This window comes from Diadema antillarum, unplaced genomic scaffold, assembly GCF_040938485.1.
Source record: "Diadema antillarum isolate AM-2024a unplaced genomic scaffold, OU_Dant_1.0 seq00001348_RagTag, whole genome shotgun sequence".
NCBI lineage: Eukaryota > Metazoa > Echinodermata > Echinoidea > Diadematoida > Diadematidae > Diadema > Diadema antillarum.
In genome coordinates this window covers 1096128-1121294 of record NW_027272113.1, presented here as the reverse complement: position 1 = coordinate 1121294, position 25167 = coordinate 1096128, and the positions used below count along the sequence as shown (strand labels likewise).

At 38.5% G+C, this 25167-nt stretch overlaps 1 pseudogene; it reads right to left on the bottom strand.

The window, feature by feature from the left end:
* The window catches only part of LOC139708545 (guanylate cyclase soluble subunit beta-2-like), an 81093-nt pseudogene extending 56173 nt beyond the window's left edge, over window positions 1–24920 (bottom strand).
* Window positions 24921–25167: the final 247 nt, after the last annotated feature.

Here is a 25167-nt window from a genome sequence, read left to right as displayed (position 1 = left end):
TGTCTCCATTCCCGCTGATTTACAATGAAAGTAAAGCTTTAGTTGGAAAATGTTCTCACCACTGAGAAAGGCAGTGATCCTCATCCAGTGCCAGGAGGGAGATCTCAGTCCAGTGATCCTTCACCCACTCTCACCAGACACTGGATGTTATCGTCTCGGGGCTAGAGTATATGAGGCAAAAGTGCCCTGTCTCCATTCCCGCTGATTTACAATGAAAGTAAAGCTTTAGTTGAAAAATGTTCTCACCACTGAGAAAGGCAGTGACCCTCATCCAGTGCCAGGAGGGAGATCTCAGTCCAGTGATCCTTCACCCACTCTCACCAGACACTGGATGTTATCGCCTCGGGGCTAGAGTATATGAGGCAAAAGTGCCCTGTCTCCATTCCCGCTGATTTACAATTAAAGCAAAGCTTTAGTTGGAAAATGTTCTCACTACTGAGAAAGGCAGTGACCCTCATCCAGTGCCAGGAAGGGTTATCTCAGTCCGGTGATCCTTCACCCAATCTCACCAGACACTAGATGTTATTGTCTCGGGGCTAAAGTATATGAGGCAAAATTGCCCTGTCTCCATTCCCGCTGATTTACAATGAAAGTAAAGCTTTAGTTGAAAAATGTTCTCACCACTGAGAAAGGCAGTGACCCTCATCCAGTGCCAGGAGGGAGATCTCAGTCCAGTGATCCTTCACCCACTCTCACCAGACACTGGATGTTATCGCCTCGGGGCTAGTGTATAATATACATATGAGGTAAAAGTGCCCTGTCTCCATTCCCGCTGATTTACAATGAAAGTAAAGCTTTAGTTGGAAAATGTTCTCACCACTGAGAAAGGCAGTGACCCTCATCCAGTGCCAGGAGGGAGATCTCAGTCCAGTGATCCTTCACCCACTCTCACCAGACACTGGATGTTATCGCCTCGGGGCTAGAGTATATGAGGCAAAAGTGCCCTGTCTCCATTCCTGAAAAATAATATTTGTGATATAAGAGATTAAATTTGTATTGGAGCAAGTTTGTGCTGTTCATTATATATTGAATAATTAAAAGAATTTGTTAGTTTATTTTCCTTCATATTATAAACATCTACAAAACAATATGAAAATGAAAGCTATATTTTGTGATTGTTTTATGGGAAACTTCAGTGTCCTAGACGGTTGGATGAGCTTTTACATGGGTATATTAAACATATTTTATTCATAATGTGGCTTGCTACATACACGATAGGGTAGTTAATGCCCCCAAAAAGAGGGAAACTTTATACTGCTTACAATTATATATAATTTAATTTGCACATGAACAATTAAAACTGTGAGTTTGAAAACAAGTTATTTATACCTTCAAGGTCAGTTTTGCTCGTGTCTTTCTTGGACATAAGTGCCACTGCACAGACTCCCATGGCTCTCGAAACGAGACACCTGGTCCAGCATAAGGGACTTGGGGGGGGGGGGGGGGGGAATGACCAGGGTTTTGTGGTGTACATTAGGGGGTAGCTAAAAACATGAGAATAGAGAGGTATGAGTTCAGTTGGTTGGAATCAAAACACAATAAATATGTGTATATTGAAAGTATTGGGTGATTCACAGCTTAACACCCTTTATACATACCCTGCATGATCTCTTGGAATGAAGAGTTTTAATATTGTATTTCGGTATACAGCTGATGTCCGCTTGAGGTATTTTCAATATAAGATCGTAAATAGGGTGTTGTTTCTAAATGAGCAGCTGTTTAAAATGAAAATAGTAGACTGTGAAAATTGTTCCTTTTGTTTGGAGGAAATGGAAGACATGGAACTTTATATAAATATGTAATTTCAGTCAGGAAATATCGTCCAAAACAATAGGGGTGGATGTTTAGTTTTACTCAAATAGGTGTTCTTTTTTCTATGGAGAATAGTTTATTCGCTTTTCAAGAACAAAGAAATGATGCACTTAACTGCATTCTTATCATCATTAAGTATCAGCTATTCTGGCATAAATGGAACGGCAAACTACCAAGGTTTAAGATGGTCAAACAAAAGGTTATTCAGATTTACAATGATAAATATATTTTTGATGTGTCTGGTAAACAGGAAAAGTTTGATAAAAAATGGCTAATGCTCCCAGTATTATTTTCTTGAAATTTTATGAGAGAAAACTGTTAAATTGTATTGTCAAAATGACAGTAAAAGTAATTATATTTCGTTGTAAACCATGTTGATTTATGATCAATAAAATAGCCTGTGGAGGGCTAAAAATGTTTTTAAAAAGGTGTTTTCTTTAATTCCTTTAACATAAATCTGAGATACTAAGAAAGATATGTATCAAAAGTAACAAAAACTTCGTTGTCAGCCAAAATCAATCGCTCAATAAAAATGAAAATAGGTACTCATGGTAATAAAGTTATTAGAAATGAACACCTTAATAATTATGATATGTTAACTTGTGCAGAAATGTAAAATCCACTTGTGCACAGATAGCATTTTTTTTAACAGATTAGCTAGAGGTCATGAAATATTCAATATGTAAATTTGCTGTATTGCATATAGAACCTTATTCATCTTATTCATAACAATGAAAAATCAGTATGTGCACAGATATAATTTTATTTTGATGAAATAATTGCTGAACCATGACACATTTTTCAAGAAATATTCTCCCATTTTATTTATCACAATAGGGGTACACATCCTTATATATGGGACACCCTTTTGCCGCAGGTGACAAGCAAAAAAAAAAAAAAAAAAAACATACTCTTAACCTGATTTTTCAGATGATTTGCAACAGTTTGAAGGAGGAAATTATATTTCTTCTTAAATTACATATTTTTTGCCTTGACTTTTCATTAAAGCTTGTTAAAACTTAGTTGAATTAAAGCACAGGGATAGGTTTGGTTCAGACAATTGAAAAAAGTTAAAACTCCTATATTTGATAAAGCACTGTCCAGAGTATTTCTTAACTACTTTCATATGCTTTGAACCAAAGTTAGATTTACGATTAATCAAAATTAGTTTAATTACCCCCTTGTAAAATGCAGTTAATAATGTGTATAAAACTATATATTTGTTGAGAGGGCCTCCAAACAATTAAAGAATAATCCAAATAAATTATTTTTAAAATAAATGAAAGGGATTCAAAGTAAACCCTTGCCTTTATAGTCATAATCAAGTACTAGAATTGCTGTGGAGAATATTTTTGAAAAGTTTTTTCTTTAAACCAAAAATATTGTACTTTAAGTTTTAATCCATATCATGTCACGTTCGTTATTAGACCTAGACTACCCTTTTTAAATTTTCTGTTAGCCTATTGAGTATACTTACTTTGTCCATCATCAAATGGTGCAGGGCAAAGCACAAACTCTTCCCAAACCCAGTTGGGAGAATATTGAACGTGTGGTTCACTATGGAATCGCTTATGATCTGCTTTTGTTCCATCTTGAACTTGAACCCCACCTCTTCCTCTATTTCACTGAAAATGGCATCCCTGATGCTGTGATTAAAATCACAGTTCTATATAGACTAGTAGTAGGGATGCAATCGGGATCTCTTAATTTGCATAATAGTTCAGAGCTTAACAGAGCCTATCAATGCACAAGAGAGCGTGATAATCGTATCAGAGCGTTATTTAAAGCGTGATAAGCGCATCAAAGCTTATCAAAGAGTATTAAACCATATCAAAGCGTGATTTAAAGCGTAACAAATCCTGATCAATCGGCATCAAAGCGTGAGAAGCCGTAGCGATTCGGGAAATAATTTGTCGCCCAAAGCGGGAACGAACTTCGTATCAGAGCGTATCAGAGCTTATCTGAGCATAATATATCTGAGGAGATCGTGAGATTTTTTGAAAAGTAAACAAAAATGACGCCGAATTGATCACAGATCTAAAGCGCGACATTCGGCGTCGGTGTGAACATAGCCTTAAATACAATACACCTTGTTCCCATATTACCCTTTAAAATGTGTGTAAATGAATGGACTAATGACGAAGTTGCCCTTTTTGACTGTGGGATTGGCGAACGTAGCGTGTATACCCGCGCGTTCAAAAGGGCAATATGCGCTTTGCCCTTTTTAGACGCTTCTGCTTCGTCCAGAATTGGGCAGTAAAAAGGGCAAAACGAGAAATATTGATTTACTTGGAATATAAGCCAAAAATTGCAAACAAAACAAGAGCATAAGGTGTAAAATTGATTTTTGAACTTCAACACATCAAAAACCCCGATAAAATTGTGAATAGTAAAAAGAAATAGGCGAAAAACATTCTTTCGTCTAAAAAACATGTATCAGTTTTGCTATCGATAGCGGCAACTTCGCCCTTTTGATTGCCCAACGACGAATTAATGACACCAAAACTCTAACATCAACCTGTAATTGAATGTTTCGACACCAGTTGGTGTGATTCTTTCTGAACGGACCTAAAATCAACACCAAGAGTGTTAGTATTTGTCTATTCTGTGCTGGTGTTAGATATTTAACACCCTAGTTTTTGCAGTGCATTTTTTTTTTTTTTTGGGGGGGGGGTCTGTCAAATGAGGCATTACCATGATAACCACATCTTAAAACATAAACCTTGTGAATGGAATGACTTCAAAAGCTCTCTTGCCGTTCTCATGAAAAATGAGTAATACAATAAAAAAAGATTAACAAATGTCAGACTGATGTCTTTGCAACAAAAAAAAAAAAAAACAAAAACAATGCAAGATATTTTTTTCACGTACACTGCTGCTAACATCCATGTACTAAAATATATTCCTGTGCACTAGTGCATAACCATGGAAATAGTATGTTTAAGCGAAGACAGTGGTCAAATGCAATTCTTACATTCAATAGTACATCTGAATTTACTGGGAAGTGCACTCCACTTCAGACATTGCTTAGACTTTACAAGGTTTCATAAATTGACCCTTATTATGTTAACAGAAGAAATGTTCAAGACAAATGTATTTTATCAAAAGAAGCAGTTAGAATCGCTCTACCAATATGGCTATAGAGCCGACAATTTCACCCACCCGTATGCTCTAGCGGAATGCCAATGAAAAGCCATAATTGTTGTTGTTTTTTGCGACTCATTCTAAAGTAGCAATGAGAGTCTAATTGAGATTTTTAAGAGCAAATCAATTATCTCTTCCAAGGAAATCACAGAGAAGAATATAATGTCTTACATTTCAGAATCCCTAAAATATGTGATATTAAATGCATATTGTTTGTCATTTATTCATGGTGATTCCCTATTGTTTGAGTTTGTGATCCTTTTTCTATTCATGAATTTAATAGTGGCAAAGATACAACCTTCAGTCTCAAGGCATCAATGAAGTGTTCATACACACTGCACAGAACATGACCAACATGAGTGACAAGATATGGCGTACTTTCACTGTTAGTAAAAGCATGTGAACCATTACTTTTTCTTTGTTATGTATTCAAGTAATCTTGCCTTCGTAATTTAACAACATTTTTGCTTCTTGAAAATGAGTGAATAATACTTATTTCTTTATCCGTTTATCTTCTACATAATCACACTTTAACCATTGTAAATGTTGTCAAACAGATCCTATTCACAAGAAGATAAACAAAAATTTAAATGTATGACTTTAATATGCCTTCTTTACTCATATAAACGATTACAATATGGTTATGAAAACATATAAACCATGAAGTGATACATATTGACATTAGTTAATTTGTACTTTCATGATTTAATTTGCCACTGGTAAAACCATATGATTGGAACTGATGCTGGACTGGAAATAAGAGCATACATCGGCGCTACCACTGAGAGCAGATTGAGGATTGGCCAACACAAATCCCGTTGTTACTTTGAAAACAAGTCGCTTGAGATGCCTGAGATGAGAAGGGGCTGATGCTTTGGTATCCGTCTCCATCACCCAGCAAGATATGCAAAGGAGACGTAGATGCATTAGGGAAGAGGTCCTGAATGACCTACTGCTCTGCATGGCAATCATCCACCATAAACAAAATGGACCCTTCTCCCTTTCCCCTCCCTCCAAGCAGCCGTCAGGAAGGAAACCACAGTAGAGTTGAAAAGCAGCCTTAATGATATTTTGGGTTTTTTTATGTGGTGATAAGAAAACCCAGTGGAAGTTCCCCAGCAAAGCTATGTGTAATGACCACAACGCACTATACGACTTTGTCACAATTTACTGGTCATAGGACCTTAGACCACAAGTGTGGCGTCACCAGCCCTGCAGTTTAGAGTTGTGCGACTGGGTCTTTGTGCCAGTCATAGAGATTTGACTTGTCAAAATTTCACGACCGGTCATGGGCGTTCAACCAGTCATCCCACTGTATGGTGTACTTAAGCCTAGCTGTGTAGTCTGGTCATAATAGTATGTGGTGTCAAGTTGCATGACTGGTCGTATGACCCGGCTCATACTCTGTCTAGTCTTGCGACTGGTATAATCGTATAATGCGGGGTAGGCTTGCGGATAGCGAATACACTGCAGCCATAGTGATCCATATCTGACGAAGACTAGCTCACCTGTATGCCATAGGTCAGTATGGACTTTTGTCATTAAAGATCTGCAAATGGCCATAATCAACTTTTCCTCCACCATGTCCATCGCCATGCATGATGACCCTACTTTTGTGTTGAAGTCTTCTATGAAACCTTGAAGGCTCGTCAGCATTCCTTCCCCTGTGGAATTGTCATTCAAGACATTTTTTTCGATGGCTTGTTTTCTTGATAACATGTTCTCTAGAGCCACTCGTCCAAAACGTTTGATGACTGTCTCTTTTTTTTTTACTGCGACCATGAAACATGGATTTACTTCTATTTCAAGTCCTCTCTGTTTTCGCCTCTTGTGCGATTGTTCTGATTGTATAGTGTACGTAGGCTTGAGGATGATGAAGACACTGTAGCCATAGCGATCCATATCTGATGAAGACAACCTCACTTGCATGTGGGGATTCAGGAGAGGTTGCTTCAGGAGAGGTTGCTGCAGGAGCAGGGGTGGATGATGGTGGTCCTGCAGGCAGTGATGATGAGGCTTTCACTGAAAGTTTTGGATCCGATGGCACTGGAGAAAATGTGTAGTCCTTTCCCAAATAATGCTGGCTTCAGGCGATCAATACTTTCCTTTTCTTGCTTACGGTCAATGTCTATGCCGAAAAACTCGTCAATACGACGAAGGACAAGGAAAGGGCTTCGGAAGGGCGGTTCAAGGGGTTTACTTAATACTGCGTCCTTTCCTGATGAACACGTGACTCGATGTAGAAAAAAATCGGAGTTCGCATAGTTTATGGTGTACGTTGTCTGCGCGTGGGGATGGGGCAGATTTTTTTTTTTTTTTTTGCGTGAAATCCTGGAGTTATGCACAGAGTTGTCTAGATCAAGATGTGTTGCACTTTCTCGTCCAAAGGCCTGATTATGTGTTCGTCGACCACATGGTTAATGACGATGCCGTATTCCTGTAAGTCGTCCAAACACAAATTGCAGTCCTCTCACGACTTCGTCCGTCAGCCGTTGAAATGATTGTGCAGCATTCCGAAGTCTGGAAGGCATTCGATCAAATTTGAAAAGTCCAAATGGTGTAATGAGTGCAGTCTTCGGTATGTCGTCTGCTCCACAGGATAAGCACGAACAAGATCTATCTTTGAAAAGACTCGTTTGCCGCTGAGATGTGATTTGAAATCTTGCAAGTGAGGTGTTTGGTAACAATCTTGGGGGGTGTTTCATGAAGCTGTTCTTAAAGTTACGAACAACTTACGAGCGACTGGTGATTAGTTGTGATGTGCTATACTTATCAGAATTTCAATAATTCAGCATAAGAACTGATCACCAGTCGTTCATAAGTTGTTCGTAACTTTACGACCAGCTGCATGAAACAGGGCCCGGGACTTTTTATTTATTATGTGGTTCTTTGGGTTTGTTTTTTTTTTTTCAAATTTGCCGCCCTCACGCCATGGCCTCATACAGGCCACAAAACTATCATTTTTATTTCAAAAATCTTCTAAAAACTAAAACGAGTCCTTCAGGAATTTTCGGAAGTGTTAACTTGTCAAAGAAAAATTTTGAAGGAAAAAAAAAGAGACTGAAATGAATCAGAATGAAACAAAGCAGAGACAGAAGGCTACATATTTCTCAATAATGACGTCGCCATCAGCACAGCGTCGATCAATATTTCATCGGGCGAGGAAATGCCCGAATCGAAATTCAACTGATTGATAAAAGAGTAAAAGTTTGCGTATGTTTTGTTATAACTTCTGGTCATCTGTTGTATATCGCTGAATTCCGTCACTAAAATACGCTTTTTGAAACAAATAAGATACTAAACATCACCATGTCTTATTCACTGTTATTCATAGAATAGTTATGACGCAAAATCTTGGAGTCAGACTGTGGTATGTTCATAATTTTGGACAATTTTAGCTCTGATTCCTTTGTTTGTTTGTTTTGGATTTTGTTTTGTTTGTTTGTTTGTTTTGGATTTTGTTTTGTTTGTTCGTTTTTTGTTGTTTTTTGACAAGGAGGCTTCCATTTTGTTTCTTCATATTTCTATGTTCCTACGATACCTTTAACCCTACAAATGCCTTCTAAACTATGTAACACATAATCCTTCAAGTGTCCCACTTGCCCTGGTGTTTCATTTACCCCATTTTACCCTTTGGGTTGAAGAGCCCAATACTATGTACATACGTTATTATAAAACAAATGATTCAAATTACTATATCTGAACAAACATTGTTATCGCAATTTCTTTAAGTACTGTTCTTTTACATACTTGGTTGCCTGTGCTTCACTATTAGTGTCCAGTCAGTGGTGGTGTGAAGTACTGTACCATTAGTCGTATCGTCGTATGAGTTGCAGCTTGTAAGTTCTCCTGATTAGTCAGTCGTAGTTTAAACCATGAACACAGGCCGTAGTTGTCCCCGCCGAACGAGTTCGAGCAGGGGACTATGAAACGGGCTCCGTACGTGTGTGTGTCCGTGTGTCCGTCCGTCCGTCTGTCTGTCCGTCCGTCCGTCTGTCTGTGCGTCCGTGTGTGATCAAAATGTTCAATTTGCTACTTCTCTGTCATTTATGAGCCAATTTTGATTCTGTTTGCTTTATATGATAGCACTACATGGGAGCTTTGAAACTTCTACACAGAATTTCAGTTGTGACCTTTGACCTTGACCTCTGACCGATATTGTACATTTTGCTTCAAAATGCTACTCCTTCGCCATTTCTAACCCGATTTCGATTCCGTTTGCTTTATGTGATGGCACTAGGTGAGGGCTTCAAAACTTCTACACAGAATTTCGACCTTTGACTTCTTTGACCTTTGACCTTGATTTTTGACCTATATTGTACATTGGCTACAAAATGCTACTCCTTCGCCATTTCTAACCCGATTTCGATTCCGTTTGCTTTTTGTGATGGCACTAGGTGAGGGCTTCAAAACTTCTACACAGAATTTTGACCTTGATTTTTGACCTGCCTTGTACATTTTGCTACAAAATGCTACTCCTTTGCCATTTCTAACCCAATTACATTTCCGTTTGCTTTATGTGATGGCACTACAGTCTGTAGGTGAGGGCTTCAAAACTTCTACACAGAATTTTGACCCTTGACTTCTTTGACCTTTGACCTTGATTTTTGACCTATATTGTACATTGGCTACAAAATGCTCCTCCTTTGCCATTTCTAACCCGATTTCGATTCCGTTTTCTTTTTGTGATGGCACTAGGTGAGGGCTTCAAAACCTCTACACAGAATTTTGACCTTTGACTTCTTTGACCTTTGACCTTGATTTTTGACCTATATTGTACATTGGCTACAAAATGCTACTCCTTTGCCATTTCTAACCCGATTTCGATTCCGTTTGCTTTTTGTGATGGCACTAGGTGAGGGCTTCAAAACTTCTACACAGAATTTTGACCTTTGACTTCTTTGACCTGTGACCTTGATTTTTTTACCGATATTGAACATTTTGCTACTAAATGCTACTTCCGGCGGGGACATATTTTACGCACCGCGTAATTTCTACTTTTCCTTGTTTTGTCTGGGGCGCCAAGTGTCGCATGTCCTATTTCGTTAATTCGGGCCAAGGTGTTTGTGGTAGTGACAGTGTAGTGGAGTGGCAATGAGGCTGCCTGAAGCATGGAACTTTGACCCTGGTTGCGCGTGTCATGTGACACCACGAGGCGCTTAGTATAGTGGTGACTGTAGTTTGCATATTGCGCGCATGTGCTGATTGTGGACTGTTTGAAGCGCAGTGGTGAATGCCAAAGAGCCGGGTTCACACGTACAAAATAGCGGGATGACGATCGCGATCCATATCTCAAGATTTTTTGCAACCGTTCACACGCTCCAAATTAGCGGGACAGCGATCGCGCTCGAAATCTCGAGTTTTTTGCAAGCGTCCACACGTACAGAATTATCCCGCCAATTGCTGATCGAGATAACAGCAAAGCCTGCAAACTGGGTCACACAGCGCCCTTCTCTATCACTGCCTGGGCGCACTTCCCTTTGTCCATTGCTTTTTGTGTTTTTTTTTTTTTTTTTTTTTTTTTGTTTTTGTTTTTTTTGCGCGTCAGTAGCCGGGTTCACACGTACAATATAGCGGGATGACGATCGCGATCCATATCTCGAGTTTTTTTGCGAGCGTCCACACGTACCAAATTGTTGGGACAGCGATCGCGATCGGTATCCCGCTAATTTGGCGAGCGTCCACACGCACCGAATTATCCCGCTAATTGCCGAAAGAGATAACATACCGATCGCGATCGCTATCCCGCTAATTTGGTACGTGTGGACGCTCGCAAAAAAAACTCGAGATGTGGATCGCGATCGTCATCCCGCTATTTTGCACGTGTGAACTAGGCTAATGTATGTGCACACAACATGACTTGTACATGACAGGTAGACATACACGCTGCTTTCTGTGGCCAAATTCATGCACATTAGATTTAGGGGGCCTACATCATTATCATCCTACTCACCGTCTTACAAAGTTGGCCTGATGCTCCACTGTAAGGATAATATTCGTTTTGGCAATCAGTCATTTTGATCACGGAGGTCATAACTACTAAAGCCACGTAGTGGCAGCAAACCAAGACAAAGACGGAGAATACGTTCGAGTTACATTAAAATTGAAACAGGATAGTCCCAAACACCGCTCTCTTCATCATCTCTTCATCTCTTTCACCTTCCGGGGAGCGGAACGTGAAAAGGGGTATGAAAGAATCGTTTCAGAATCGGGCATGCTTTTGCAATATTTATGTATTTATTTATATAGCTTATCCCGGTCAATTCAATACCTTTGTCATTCAAATTCAAAATCCGAGCGATCAATTTCATTCATGGAGTTCTATTTCGTTTTCATCTCACCCAATCAGCAGTGCATCCAAACAAGACGACGACAATCTGATCATATATCTTGATTATTCTTCATGGTGACAACGCCCCAACGCAAACTACATAATGACAATGCATCAATCTAAAGACAAACTGAAACAAAGATCTCACATATTCTCGCAAAAGTAAACCAATAAGACAGCAAGAAACAACAAACAAGACGTATATTGTAGTCGAAATCGTTTGTTCGTTTGTTTGTTTTTCATTTTCTATTTAAGAAGACGGCTGGTTTATTCTTCCATGAGGTGCAGTTGGAAATTAGGTGGCACCATTTCACCGGGTTAAAAAACAAAACAAACAAGCCCCCCCCCCCCCCCAAAAAAAAAAACAAAACAAAACAAACAAACAAACAAACAAAAAAAAAACAAACAAACAAACAAACGAACAAACAAACAAAACACAAACAAAAAACAAACAAAAAACAAAAACAAAAACAAAAACGAAACAAAAAACACTGGTCTTTGCGATGAATAAGAAGTGGGATCTTTTACGTGCATGAGTTGTGACTCTCTCACACATGGTTATGGGACCTCCATTTTATGTCCTATCCGAGGGACGTGTGCCTGTATATTCCTTTTCGTGAAGCTAAAGTTCAAATTTTTCAATGAACAGGTGGACCTCCATACTGCAAAATAAATAACCTTCATCATAGAGTCAAATGTATTCAATGCTTAATGTAAAAGACACATAATAATACACTACCCCATACCATGTTGCATACTGACTATATTCAGGACTTTTTTTGAATTGAATGCACGTATTTGGAACATGGTTGCCTATTGACGACTTTGAATGCTCATTGCTGAAATGCGTGCTCCACTTTTGAATTTGAATGCTCCGATGGTAAATTTGAATGCTCCGACAGTGAATTTCAATGCTCCCATAGTGAATTTGAATGCCCCCGTAGTGAATTCGAATGACCGGATTTTGAATTTGATTCCTGATTCGGTGCTGAGAGCGCGGAATGAGTGAAACTGAATGCTCGGAATAGGAACTTGAATGACCAAAGTATGAAATTCACCGGGAAAACTTACATTTATATAGAGAACGAAACAATTACATATTGTGATCATATTTATGTGGTTCTCTTTAATACAGATGCAAAGTAAAGCATAAAAAATAGATCAGATATCGAAAATGTATGCACAGGCGTAAAAGATATGTCTGTGACACGCAGTGCTTGATATGTAAGTGTATATATATTTGTTTATATACGTTATATATATATATATATATATATATATATATATAGTATAATTATTTGTTCAATAGTAGACGTTTGTATATTGAGCGACTCGTGTCCCCGTTACAGGATTTTCTTTCAGTATGAAATGAGAAAATAAATTGAATAAATCATAACCCACACTGTCAAAATGAAGCAATAATTACAATAGCAAATTGTAGTAACGCAATATCTATCTAAGGGTCTATTTTTATTTCGTTTTAAACTTTGATGGTCACCTCTTTTTTATGAAACGTGACCACAGAAACACGAAGATAGTTTTATAGATTTTAGCAAAATAAAACGAGAAGATAGAGCACATACAGGTACACACTGTGGTGGTGAGAAAGGCCAAGGGTCCCAGCTCAAGACACCAGTGAGGATTCTCAAATTCGCAAATTATCTCTGTCTTTCAACAATGTTGTCGTCCATTCAAAAAATATGTGCAAAAAGTGAAATGTTCTCTTGACTTAACCGCATTTCTCAAATATTTTTCTACAGACTCATTGTACAGTGTATAAAGGTTTTATAGTTTTAAGTGTAAACACTTTAAGTATCGTGAACAAGACATTAGAATCAAGAAAATATAAAAGAAGGTGTCAAAGCAGAGGGAAATGTCTCCTAAAACAGATTTTTAATGTGACTTATTAAAAAAAAATCGCGCCACTGAGAAATCGCGAGTTAAAACTTACTGATTTACAGTACTTCACCAATTTTCGCTCCGGAACAGCCGTCTTTTTCGACGCTTTTGTTGAAACTTTTGCACTTACCGCAATTCGTTTCCACTTGAGTTTTATTGACCATACAGAGCTGACTTGAGCAGTACTGAGTCGTACGGAGCCGTACTGAGCTGATCAGCTGGTTCTAACAGCTAACTTCCTTGGTTGCCTTGAAAATCAATTTACTGGTATTCTGCGCATACGTATAAAAACGGCATACGTTTGCTAACAAAAACAAATAAATAAATAAACTTGCAAACGTTTCCCAAACAACACTCGCTGATTGGTCAATTAGCAAACGTTTGCTAAAGGTAGTTGCATATGTATTCCCGTTTCCATACGTATGCCCCAAACGAATTAGGTCCTATGTCCGCAACGGCTTTCCATAGACGGAGCCCACTGTGTGGATGGGGTGTGTATATTTCGTGGCGTCATAATTCTGGTCACCAAAATTTCGCCGTCAGATCGGGTTCAGGTGGTCAAAAGGGGTCTCAAAACACCATCTCTTCATGTTTCTGGAGACGTTTTTACCTTCTGAAAGATAATCATTTATATTCCTAGAGACTTAAGCTTTCCAGAAATGTATTAATCACTTTGTTAATGAACATCGTCTTTCTTTTTTTCTCGTTCACCATACTTTATAGAAGTTATTTCTAAGGTTCGTCTCCGTATACATGAAACAGTGTGATTTCACGAATAAGTATTGTGTTTACCTGAGTCATGCTATGATTTATAGCATTGCTACTTTACCTTTGACCGAAAGCCCCATTGACGAATACTTTCGAAAATGCTCATGTGGTGATATTTTTATACCGTATAAAGTTTAATGAAATGCCCTCATATAGGAGTCAGAGATATGGGGGTGTAACGCTAGTATTTTTTTTTTTTACTTTTGACCTTTGACCATTAGCGCGTGAGCCCACAATGCACTTCACTTCGTAGAGCGTGCATATAAAACTAATATATCTCGCTCTGTCTATAATGATTCATCTGAAATTACCGTTTAAATAAGTATTCTGTTATGTAAGAGTCCTTATTCTAATGAAGTCAGATACCAAAAGAATCTGCAGACCACATAGGTAAATCGGGAGTTTTAATAGGAATTGGTGTTTCTATGACTGACTCACATTTTAGAACTACATGCATTTTTGAAGCACTAAAGCTGGGTTTTTGTTTCATCTGCTAATGGTAAATAATGCCTTTAAATTGGTTTGATGTTGTTCAATGATCTGTGTGGATTAGACTGCGGAACAAGCCCTGAAGGAAATTCATCTGTACCAAGCTAGGCTTTTTTTTTCTTCACGCTATAGAGTTTACGTTCTGGAGGAAGTATTAAAGCATTTTCTATCACTACTCGCATAAATTATTGATGGATTAATAAAGTGCAATATTCCATTTGACTTTTTTTTTTCAGATTACTTCTGAAGCCCATAAAAGCTCTTAAATTTGGAAATTAATCCCACATGACCATTAAATGAAAACATTCACAATATTGAATTGCAGCACATTTTCAAAAAGTATGCGGTTTTCTGAACGACTCTTTCGAAAGATATAGCGTGCCAAATATACAAAGTCTATGTTTGATAATGTTCGTAAGTTGATCATGCCATTGCTGGTAAACATCAGGAAAGAAGGGCCCCGAAAGTGACGAATGATACACCATGAAATTCCAGCATCCTTAAAAGACATACTCCCTTCCCTTCCGTCAGAATAAATCATGTAAATCCGCACTACACCATTAGCCGCAGTGCATCGGTGGACGCGCGTATCTGAAGAACAAGTAGAAAAAGAGAGCGATGGTTGTGTATACAGGCTAACATTTACCTTGATCTTTCCTTCAATGTACATCGCAGATATATTTCAGTCATATAAATTGAGTGGTGGGTTTGTCATAGCTGTTGTATGTTGAATACCGCGAAGCGCGGGAATTCATCCCTGCTGAAAAGAACACAGTGCCCCATCGTGTGAGAACCACAGTGTTAACACATTGTGAGTCGTCAATTCACAGTGTGAAACACAGCATTAGTATAATTTTTTATGAACACTCTGTGAAAACCACACCACAGTGTGAAATCATCTTCACCCGTTTGAATTCGAACATTTTCTTATAGTCGACTATACGAACACATCATCGAACACACTCTGAACACACTGTGGGACACTGTGTTCTTTCCAGTAGGAATAGTTGGCCCGAATCATTCTCAAATCCCGACGGCTGCCCATTCGAAAAACCACCACGTATAGCACCGGTCCACCAATTTATGAGCATTGTTCAAAGTGTACACATTTTATGCTCATCGGTAATGGTCGACTGCAGACTACAGTCGGGATTGTTCGGCTGTGTGTGTATTCCTTACTATAACACAGAGATCAGAGATAAATGTATACACAATTCATTACGAAGATTCTCGAGCATAACCGATCCGGGCCAGTCTTCAAATCAGTGGTGTTCCCACATTGCAGGGTCTCTAGAAAAAGCTACACTTGTATAACGTCGGCACAAAAGATAAGGGCGTGAAGGTTCCCATAACCTATGGCGTAAAGCCCTCCGCACACCATACGATCCGACCAGTCGCACAACATTAAGACCGGAAGTATCATACGACTGGGTCTTATGGCCAGTCGTAGAGATTTGACATGTTGAATATCCACGACGAGAAATGTAATTAGCATGCACAAGAAATGAAAACTCTTTTTTTCTTTTTCTGAGTATTTGAGACCCCCCCCCCCCCCATAATTACATAATAGGCCTATACGGTCATCTAAGTACAAAAGTTTCCTCAGTACACAGATTTTTTGTAAGCGGTCGTTTGTTTCATATCTTGAAATCGATCGAAATATTGTATTGTATTCTAAGCATTAACACTGCAATGAGGAAAGGCTGCAAAGCCCTTGAGTGCCACAAATATTTCTACCATTATGTCCAATTAACTCTATCATGACGTCAGATAAGACTTTGTGTAACATTGCACATTGTAACAAGTACCGTCTCTTCGTTCGATTTCAATGCTGTAATCGAACAAATTCGATGTTGCAGGGATCTCATGCTTGCTGCGTCCGTTCAATGATACCCCAGTGATTCCGTGATTGAATACCGCATAAACCATCCTGTGGTAAATGAAAAAAATACGATAAAAAAAAGAATGCGAGTCATATTGAAAAATCGAACAAATAATAGATTTTTATATATGATTATTCGAATACTCGAGCTAAGAGCTAAAGTTTTAAATGTTAGCATTTTCTAATTTTATTGACCCAGTAAACGCTCACACCTTTGCGGTTTTAGCTGCGTATAGCTGCGTCAGTCGAACGCAGCCTTAAAGCAGCCTAACGCAGCACTCCGCGGCAAAATATTTTGTAGCAGTCACATTGTTGCGTTGTAGCTCGTATATTTTGTACAAAATGGTTGCCTACGGTTGCCTTAGTTTGCTTTTCACCTCGCTCCAGCTCGCTTTTGCTCGTAACAGTACGATTCAGTACGAAGATTGCTCGCTCCGTTGCGCGTGTACCTCGTTCGCCACTCGTTCGTTGCTCGCTGGCATCTCGCACTAGCTCGTAGCAGCTCGCATGAACTCGCTTCTCCTCGTTTCACTGCTTATCCACTCGACTGTTACTCGTTCCGGCTCGATCCGCTGCGTATCAATTCGCCCTGCTGCGTATAAGCTCGTATAGAGAGCTTCACTGGTATAAAAATTTTGACATTTTACAGTTACGAGGGGGGGGGGGGGGGGCACAAGGACTTTTTGGTTCAAATTCTTCAAAAAGCAGTAAATTTGGTACACGTGTTGCCAAAAGCATAATAGTGTATTTCAATTTTTTATGGGCGCCAAGAAGGGCGCCCTGAGGCCATATTGGCCAAATCCAATATGGCCGCCATCTGAAATTCAAAAGTCACTTCCATTGTTTAAAAAAGTAAACATTTCACAATAATTTTCAAAATCTGTATTATAGGTTTTCTGGGTCAATGAAATCGATTCTGAATGTTGTTTTCATGGTCTGAAGTCAACTTTTCCTTATAGGGTCACCCTTAATGTCGCTTTGGGTCAGGACATTATTTTCACTACAGGTTATTTCAAAAGGGCTTGCCTACGGTCACTATAACAGGAATGACAACCTTGCTCATTACCTGCAGTTGTTGAGGACTAAACAGAGCATATTACTGTGTTAAAAAAATTACTTTTCAGCCATATACATTGAGTGGTAATACAATTCTGAGAAAAAAAAAGATTTTCCACAAAACCTACAATAACAGCGGGAAACTCAGTTTGAGGTGTTTTTAAAAACTGATATGTTTGAATCTGATGTTGCTGAAAGCACACAATCATTCCAAAAGCTTCATGATTTGATAAGCATATTGTGTTTCTTAGTCAACTAAGTGAATTCTAATTAAATCTAACTAGATTTTGTATGAACAGATGTATACGCAGTCATAGCGAGCTAAAGCGAGCAGCATCGAACAGGATCGAGGAGGAACGAGGTAAGGCGAGGATGAACGAGGGGGAGCGAGCGACGGACGAGCTAGATTCGCAATGAAGCGAGTTACATCCGCAACGGTCCTTGCTAATGCGAGCAGAGTACTAGGAGTAGAGTGAGGTGATGCGAGGTAAAGCGAGGTAACGCGAACGAAAGCGAGGTAAGTCGAGGTGAAGCGAGCAGGTATCGTAACCATACGCAGTGAAACGCAGTTCAAAGTAAAGCTGCGTTGGCCTGCGTTAAGCAGCTCGTTGTCGCTCGCCCTTGCTCGTCCTTGCTCGCACTAAATGGTTGCCCCTCGTCTTAGCTCGTATGAATTTTGATCTTGCGTTCAGTTGCGGATGTTTGAAAAAATTTCAAACTAGCGAGCTAGAACGCAAAGCCTCTGCGTTAGTCTGCGTATTAACCTCGTATTAGCTCGTTTCATTGCGTAGTGCTGCGTTGGGCTGCGTTAGACTGCGTTCGGGCAATACGCAGCTGAACGCAAGCTCGAAACGCAAAGGTGTGAGCTAGGCTTTAGTGATCCATTGATGTAGCTACTGCTGTCATGACATCCTGAAATGCTTATCAAATTACCATGTTTAGTGAATGGTATTTCACTACTTTCAAACAATTGAATGTAATTTGAAATGTTAAATTGAACAGTGCTGACCAAAAACAAAAATCACTGTTTAACATTTTCTAAAATGCTAAATTAGAAAAAAAAAAGTTTATCAGTCTTTCAACCTCTGCTAAATGTAAGGGTTAATAATATGTTGGAATTCACCGTTTCAATTAGAGTACACACGCATTAACTATACAGTGCACTCCCGTAATAACGAACACGGTTATAACGGAATTCCGGTATCAACGAGGTAAAAATTCAGGCTACAACATAACCGCCTCAGTTTATCTATTTTCATTTGTTTTCTGTTCGGTTGTAACAAACCTTCGATATAACGCAAGGAAACTACAGGTCCTGAGTACACTTTATAATATTATGTTAACTCACACACACACAAACGACAAAAAAAAAGTGAACAAGATGAAATGACAAAAAAAAAAAATACAAAAATTCAATTCTTCTATCAGTGAAGCCTGAAACATGATGTTACTCCTGGTTGAATAACTTCAGAATATTTACCATGTTTAGTGATCAGTTAGATATATCACGATTTTAGTCTCGGGAATGATTGCGTTAGAATGAAAAAAAAATAGAATGTAAAAATTTTCTGAACAAACTATCTGGCAAGTTAAGGGATAATGCTGACTTTGTTATTGCAAATTCATATTGACCCTTCAAGAAATGTTTGCAGAAAAAAAAAAAACCGAAAGTTCAAAATGTCTTCCTTATTTGTAATAACTTCCTTATTTGTCATTCGATTTCAATCCAAATTTTACCTTTGAACTCGTTTTATTTTACTTTTTCTTAGCAGACTAGCTTATATTTGGACTGGATTTCCCCTTGAATACACTTCTTCGTTAAGTTGCGATCTAGTGAAAGTGAATGATTGATAATAACCCAGAGCAATTTCGAAAATGAAATGGTCGCAATTTCGATTAATACATTAACAACTTTGCTTCACAATAACAAGAATGGAATGTAAGGACAAAAACCTGTTTGTGGGGTTAAGATGCATTCTCGGGATCATGCCACGGTTACGAAGCCTCAGAATAGTACGTATTGGACCCCTGCTCATTCCGGTACGCAAAACTGTCGAGGTATCGTCAATTCCGTTGTAGGTCAGTAGATAGATGTGGTGGTTCGTGTGATCAAGACTCAAGGCGAGTCCTTTGCCCGGCAGACCTTGAAACGACAATAATAGTTGTAAAGCCCGCCGCACAGTATACGACTCACGACTACACGTCAACTATACGACTGACAGACTTTGGATCCGAGATAAATCATAATATCCTCGGAATAAATACGTGTGTTTATTTCAGATCTATTGTCTGTCAGACGTGTAGTCGTAAGTCGTATAGTTTCCGGCGGGCGTGTGGATTCGCGGAGTTGGAAGGTTGGCCCAGTTCGGATATTATTCGAAAATTTCCGTGGTCAAGAGTCGACCGTTAACGATGAGTGTGAGCTTCAATGCACACAATAATAGTATTCAGTGAATTGTGGCTGACGGGAGCCATTCGTGGTTCTCGAATTCCCTCGGGGGCATCGAATCCAATCAGACCTCCTGACCATACTCTGCGCTATATTGGACAGCCGCTTTAACTGGAAATCCCAAGATTAATTGTACGTTTGACTACGGAGTTTGAACTCATTGGTTTGAGTGAAGAACTCAGTGAGCAAGATATACAGGGAGACGGGTAGGAAGAGAGGGGAGGAAGAAAGGGGAGGGGAAGAGAAGACACGCGGTACATGGAAATAAAAAGAAATGAGTTCCACAATGCAACTGTTCATGGAGAATACCGTCTGTGACGTAGTTTTGTGAACGCTGAGTTAATCATGACACGCATTTTTATTTATTTATTTATTTATTTCTAATCTTTTGTCAGGGTAGTCCATTCACCAATAAATAGTGGTCTTCCATGGAGCCCTGAATAATATTGATGAACATATGTACATTCAATAGCAAAACGTATATACAGAAGATGACATAATACAGTGTAGATACATACCAGCATACTGTACATTGCAAAGTAACATAAAAAGTACATGCCACAGCAAGAGTTCACCAGAATGCCGAAATAACAATTAAAAACGCTATTATACAGGAATGATAAAGCCCAGAATGAATTTCGTGTGTTACTTACAAATAGCAACTTTGCTTAAACAATCTCTTAAATGAATATATGGAAGAAGCTGATCTAATTGAATGATCTAGCCTGTTCCATTCAAGTACAGAGGATACGATTGGGCTGCACTTGTGACAATCAGAGCGAAATCTTGGCACACATAGATTTCCACTGTCTATTAGCCTTGTATGATGTTCATGTACATCACTAGGCTTAACTAAGTGCACCTGAAGGTACGAAGGTGCTAAGTTATGGACGCATTTATATATCATCATAACGCGGCTGAAATCAAAACGTTTGTCTAGTGTCATCCATTTAAGACGTTTGAATAAATCAGCCGACGGTGTGTCATATGTTTTGTCCAAAATTATTTTTGCTGCCCTCTTTTGAATTTTTTCTAGCTTAGTTGTATGGTATTGAAATCTGTTTGACCAAACAACAGAACAGTAATCAAATTGTGGTAACACTAGACTATTATAAAGTAATTTTAGGGATTGTTGGGGTAAAAAGGCCTTCGCTCTCTTTATCATGCAGACACTTTTTTGGGTACGTTTACATTCATTTTCGATTTGTTTAGACCATTTCAGTTCTTCATCTATTAAAACACCTAAACATTTAGTGAACTGAACTCTTTTAATCCGACTACCATCTAATGAAATACTGAAATTTTCAATTTTCCCGAGATTAGCACGGGAGCCGATAATCATGACAGAAGTTTTGTCAGTGTTAAGGACGAGCCGATTTTTCTTAATCCACCCCATTACTTTATTTAGTGCAACAGTTATCTTTTCTTCTAAAACTGTTGCGTCATTAGCACTGACAGTGAGGGTCGTATCGTCAGCGTACATATCTATAACACCATCTGAAGTACACTCGGGTAGACTGTTGACATATATTGAAAATAAAAGGGGACCAAGAATTGACCCTTGAGGTACACCCAATTTAATAGTTGAAGGGTGGGACTTGGCTCCTTTGAATTGCGTCACTTGCTGTCTGTCACTTAAATAGGATTTAAACCAATCTACAGTCGTCTTACTACACCCTATACACTTAAATTTATGTAAAAGTAGGTCATGATCTACAGTGTCGAATGCCTTCCGAAGATCTATGAAGGCAACTCCAGAAATTTGATTATTATCTATATTCAAAGACCACTGATTCACAAGTTTTGCAAGAGCAGTTGATGTGGAATGAAATGGTCTAAAACCAGATTGATTAGGGTGTAGTAAATCATTCGCATTCATGAATTCGCTCAGTTGTTGATGTACGGCCCTTTCGATAATTTTACTCACTGTTGGTAAGATTGAGATGGGGCGGTAGTTATTCAACGAAGAAATATCTCCCGCTTTAAATATCGGTACTACCCGAGCCTTTTTCCATTCACGTGGAACAACTCCCGTAGACAGGGATTTGTTGATAATATCGCAAAGAGATTCTGCAATAACATTCTTTGTCATCTTTAAAAGTTTGCAGCCGATGTGATCTTCTCCGGTTGCTTTATCTATGCCAAGAAGCTCGATCTGTCTCAATACAAAATCTCTCGTTATCATACTTAAATTAAATTGAGAATGAGATGGAACAAAGCCTTTGTCCTCAATCAAATATCATTTGCGAAGTATTCCTCTGCAGGTCTTTTGTAATTTTAGTAGCATTAGATATTAAAAAATTGTTGAATGCTTCAGCAATACTTGCGTCGTCCGATACTTCTGCATCATCAACCTTTATGGTATTGGGAGAAATGGGTGATGATTTAGGAGTAAGTTCCCTCAAGCTCTTCCACATTTTCTTACTGTTGTTACGATTTTGTAAAATTTGGTCAGTGTTATACTGTTTTTTTCTTATTCTCATGAGATGAGTAACTTTGTTTTTTAGATATTTATAGGTATTCCAAAGATCATCACTATTGTTAGATTTAGCAGCTTTGAGAACTTTATCACGTTCCGTCATGAGCTTAACAATCTCATCAGATATCCATGGACATGCATGTTTTCTTATCCGCTTTTTGCGCAAAGGTATGTGCTTGTTGATAATATCATTGAAAAGAGTCAACCACATATCCCACGCATCATCAACGTCGTCTATATCTTTTATGACCTGCCACGGAGCACTTCTCAAATCACGATAAAATTCCTCCTCATTAAGATTTTTGAATGAGCGAAATTCCGCACATTCAGATTTTTGATGGATCTTTGCACTGAAGTCCCGAATAGCATATACCAAATAATGATCGCTAATGCTAGTCTCAAATATTCCCCATTCACTGTAAAGTTCTTTGTCTGATACAAATATCAAATCAATTAAAGTAGAAGCAGTATTTGTAACTCTTGTGGCAGTATCAATTAACTGACTTAGTCCGTACATATTTGTATAAAACATAACTTTTTCGGCATTCACATCATATTGGTGTGGCATATAATTACAATTGAAATCACCTAATATAATACAACTCATATGTTCCGAGAGAGCAGAATCCAAAGTCCTGTCTAATTCGTCAAAGAATCGACGTGAGAATTCGGAGGTCTGTAAAATTCCCCTACAAGGATGGATGGCTTATTTGGATAATGCAATTCAAACCAAAGGCATTCTAAAGTAGATGCATTCAAATCGTCTCTTATTTTATAGTTGAATCTTTTTGAAATATATACAGCCACACCGCCACCATGTCTTGTACGGTCTCTACGTAATAGGACATAATCATCGATATGCAATTCAGAATCATCATTGTCATCATAAATTTTGTTTTCACCTAGGTACGAGTAAAATCAAACCTGTTAGCCTATAGCTTCAATAGGTTTTGGCTGTTATCGTCACATACCGCGGCCACACAGTTTTTTGTTGTTGTTGTTGTTGTTTTTTTTGCACATGAAAAGAAAGCTTTTAGCGCGCCGTTAAATGAACCTTTAAGAGTATAGGCCTAGTCATGGGCACTCATTTAAGTGCATGTACACGTATAGCATGATACATGAAGTGTAACTTCATCCTTTTCGGAAGTAAACCTGATAAAATTTTCCACAATTTCATGATACATCGGTCTTGGCAAAATTCGACAAAATTGTAGATTAAGAAAAAAAGTCAGCATCAAAGAAAGAAAGAGTGAAATACGATTTATGATTCGCTGGACCCTTTGATAAAAACCGATCATAAGATTGATCTTACGATTGATGAGATTTGAAGAAAGTTACTCTTGATCTGCTACTTAATCTATGCTTAAATCAAACCTAAATATCTTTATCAAAAAAAATTTTACGATCAGTATTAATCAGATGCTCGATTTCATGAGTTACGCTCTAAAAATTAATCCTAAGACAAATTGATCGTAAGATCAATCGAAATTCTTTTTAAACGGCTTTAACGTCACAGAGTGATTTTATTCCCGTCGACCGGGGGGGGGGGGGGGGGGGTGTTAAATCTTACCAGTGAAATGCAATTTGTACTTTCTACTAACCTCCAGTGATCTGGGCAGTTGTGTTATCTGGAAGAGAAGTTCGGGAGATTGCGTTTGTTTCCTCATGAATCCAGTACACAGCTATCTCAACAGGATCAAATACCGCAACAGCGCTTGTCAGTGAGGGCGCTATCCAGTTATGTGTACTCCACTTGCCAAAGACTGCAAAGTTTGCTAGTGTGACGTCAGCTGAGAGAAACGAATTGGCCTTCGATATTACTGCGTAAGAGCGTTCCATCAGTGGCGAATCTAACATAAAGCAGATGTGGAATTAGAGTGATTCTAGATGACTAAATGCGAGAAATTATACATAATAGGGCATCAGTAGTTAGCACGTGAACTCGCATCTCACGAAGATGTAGGTATGAGTTTAATACCTGGGGCTTCTAACCAGACGGAGCCAGGAGACAGTAGAGCAAAAGAGCAAAAAAAAAACAAAACAAAACAAAACAAAACAAAACAAAACAAAACATAAAATACAATGAATAATGGAAGTCACCTGACATTCTTCAAGGCAGAATATATTAAGTTCACCAGATTTGCAAACATTGCACAAAATATATTCTATGTGTATTCGACCCATACATATATCAGGTGATTTACACATTTTGTAAGATCCTACTGCGAAAATGATTTTTACAAAATGTGCGTTGATTTCATACGACAGCCAGGGGGGAAAAATGATACATATTCTGTTCGTATCTTAGCCATTTTCAACTATTTTTTTTTTTTAAATCTGAAGCAAGCGCAATCTATGTACGACATTCTGGATCAGTAAACGTTGACATTTCGATTCCACCTGTTAACGAAGTTCAAAGCGCCATCTTTCCGGCTACCAATCTTCCGCTTTTAAAGCCCTTATGCCATATACCCCTCTATTAAACCAGCTAGTATTCCTCAGACATCTAACCTTTTGTCTCACAGAGGATCCACTGTGTTGACGCCGTTCCTGCTGACCTTGAAGATGAGTTCTTCGCCACAAGCTGCACGATATGTCCATCTGCCACCATCCTTCACTTGCCGCAGGTGGTCAAAATTTCATTGCACTGCTGCGAGGTTTCACATTTATGCCATAAAAAGACAAATATATAGATTAAGAAAATTCATAATGATAATAATTATTCAAATACCGATAAACTTTAGCGTTATTGTCATAACAATGCATTTTCCATTTACTGAATTATTACTCCCTCGACTCGTGTAGATTATAAAGCTCTTTATGTGCTCAGACCCTTAGTACATCCGAATTTGTCAAAC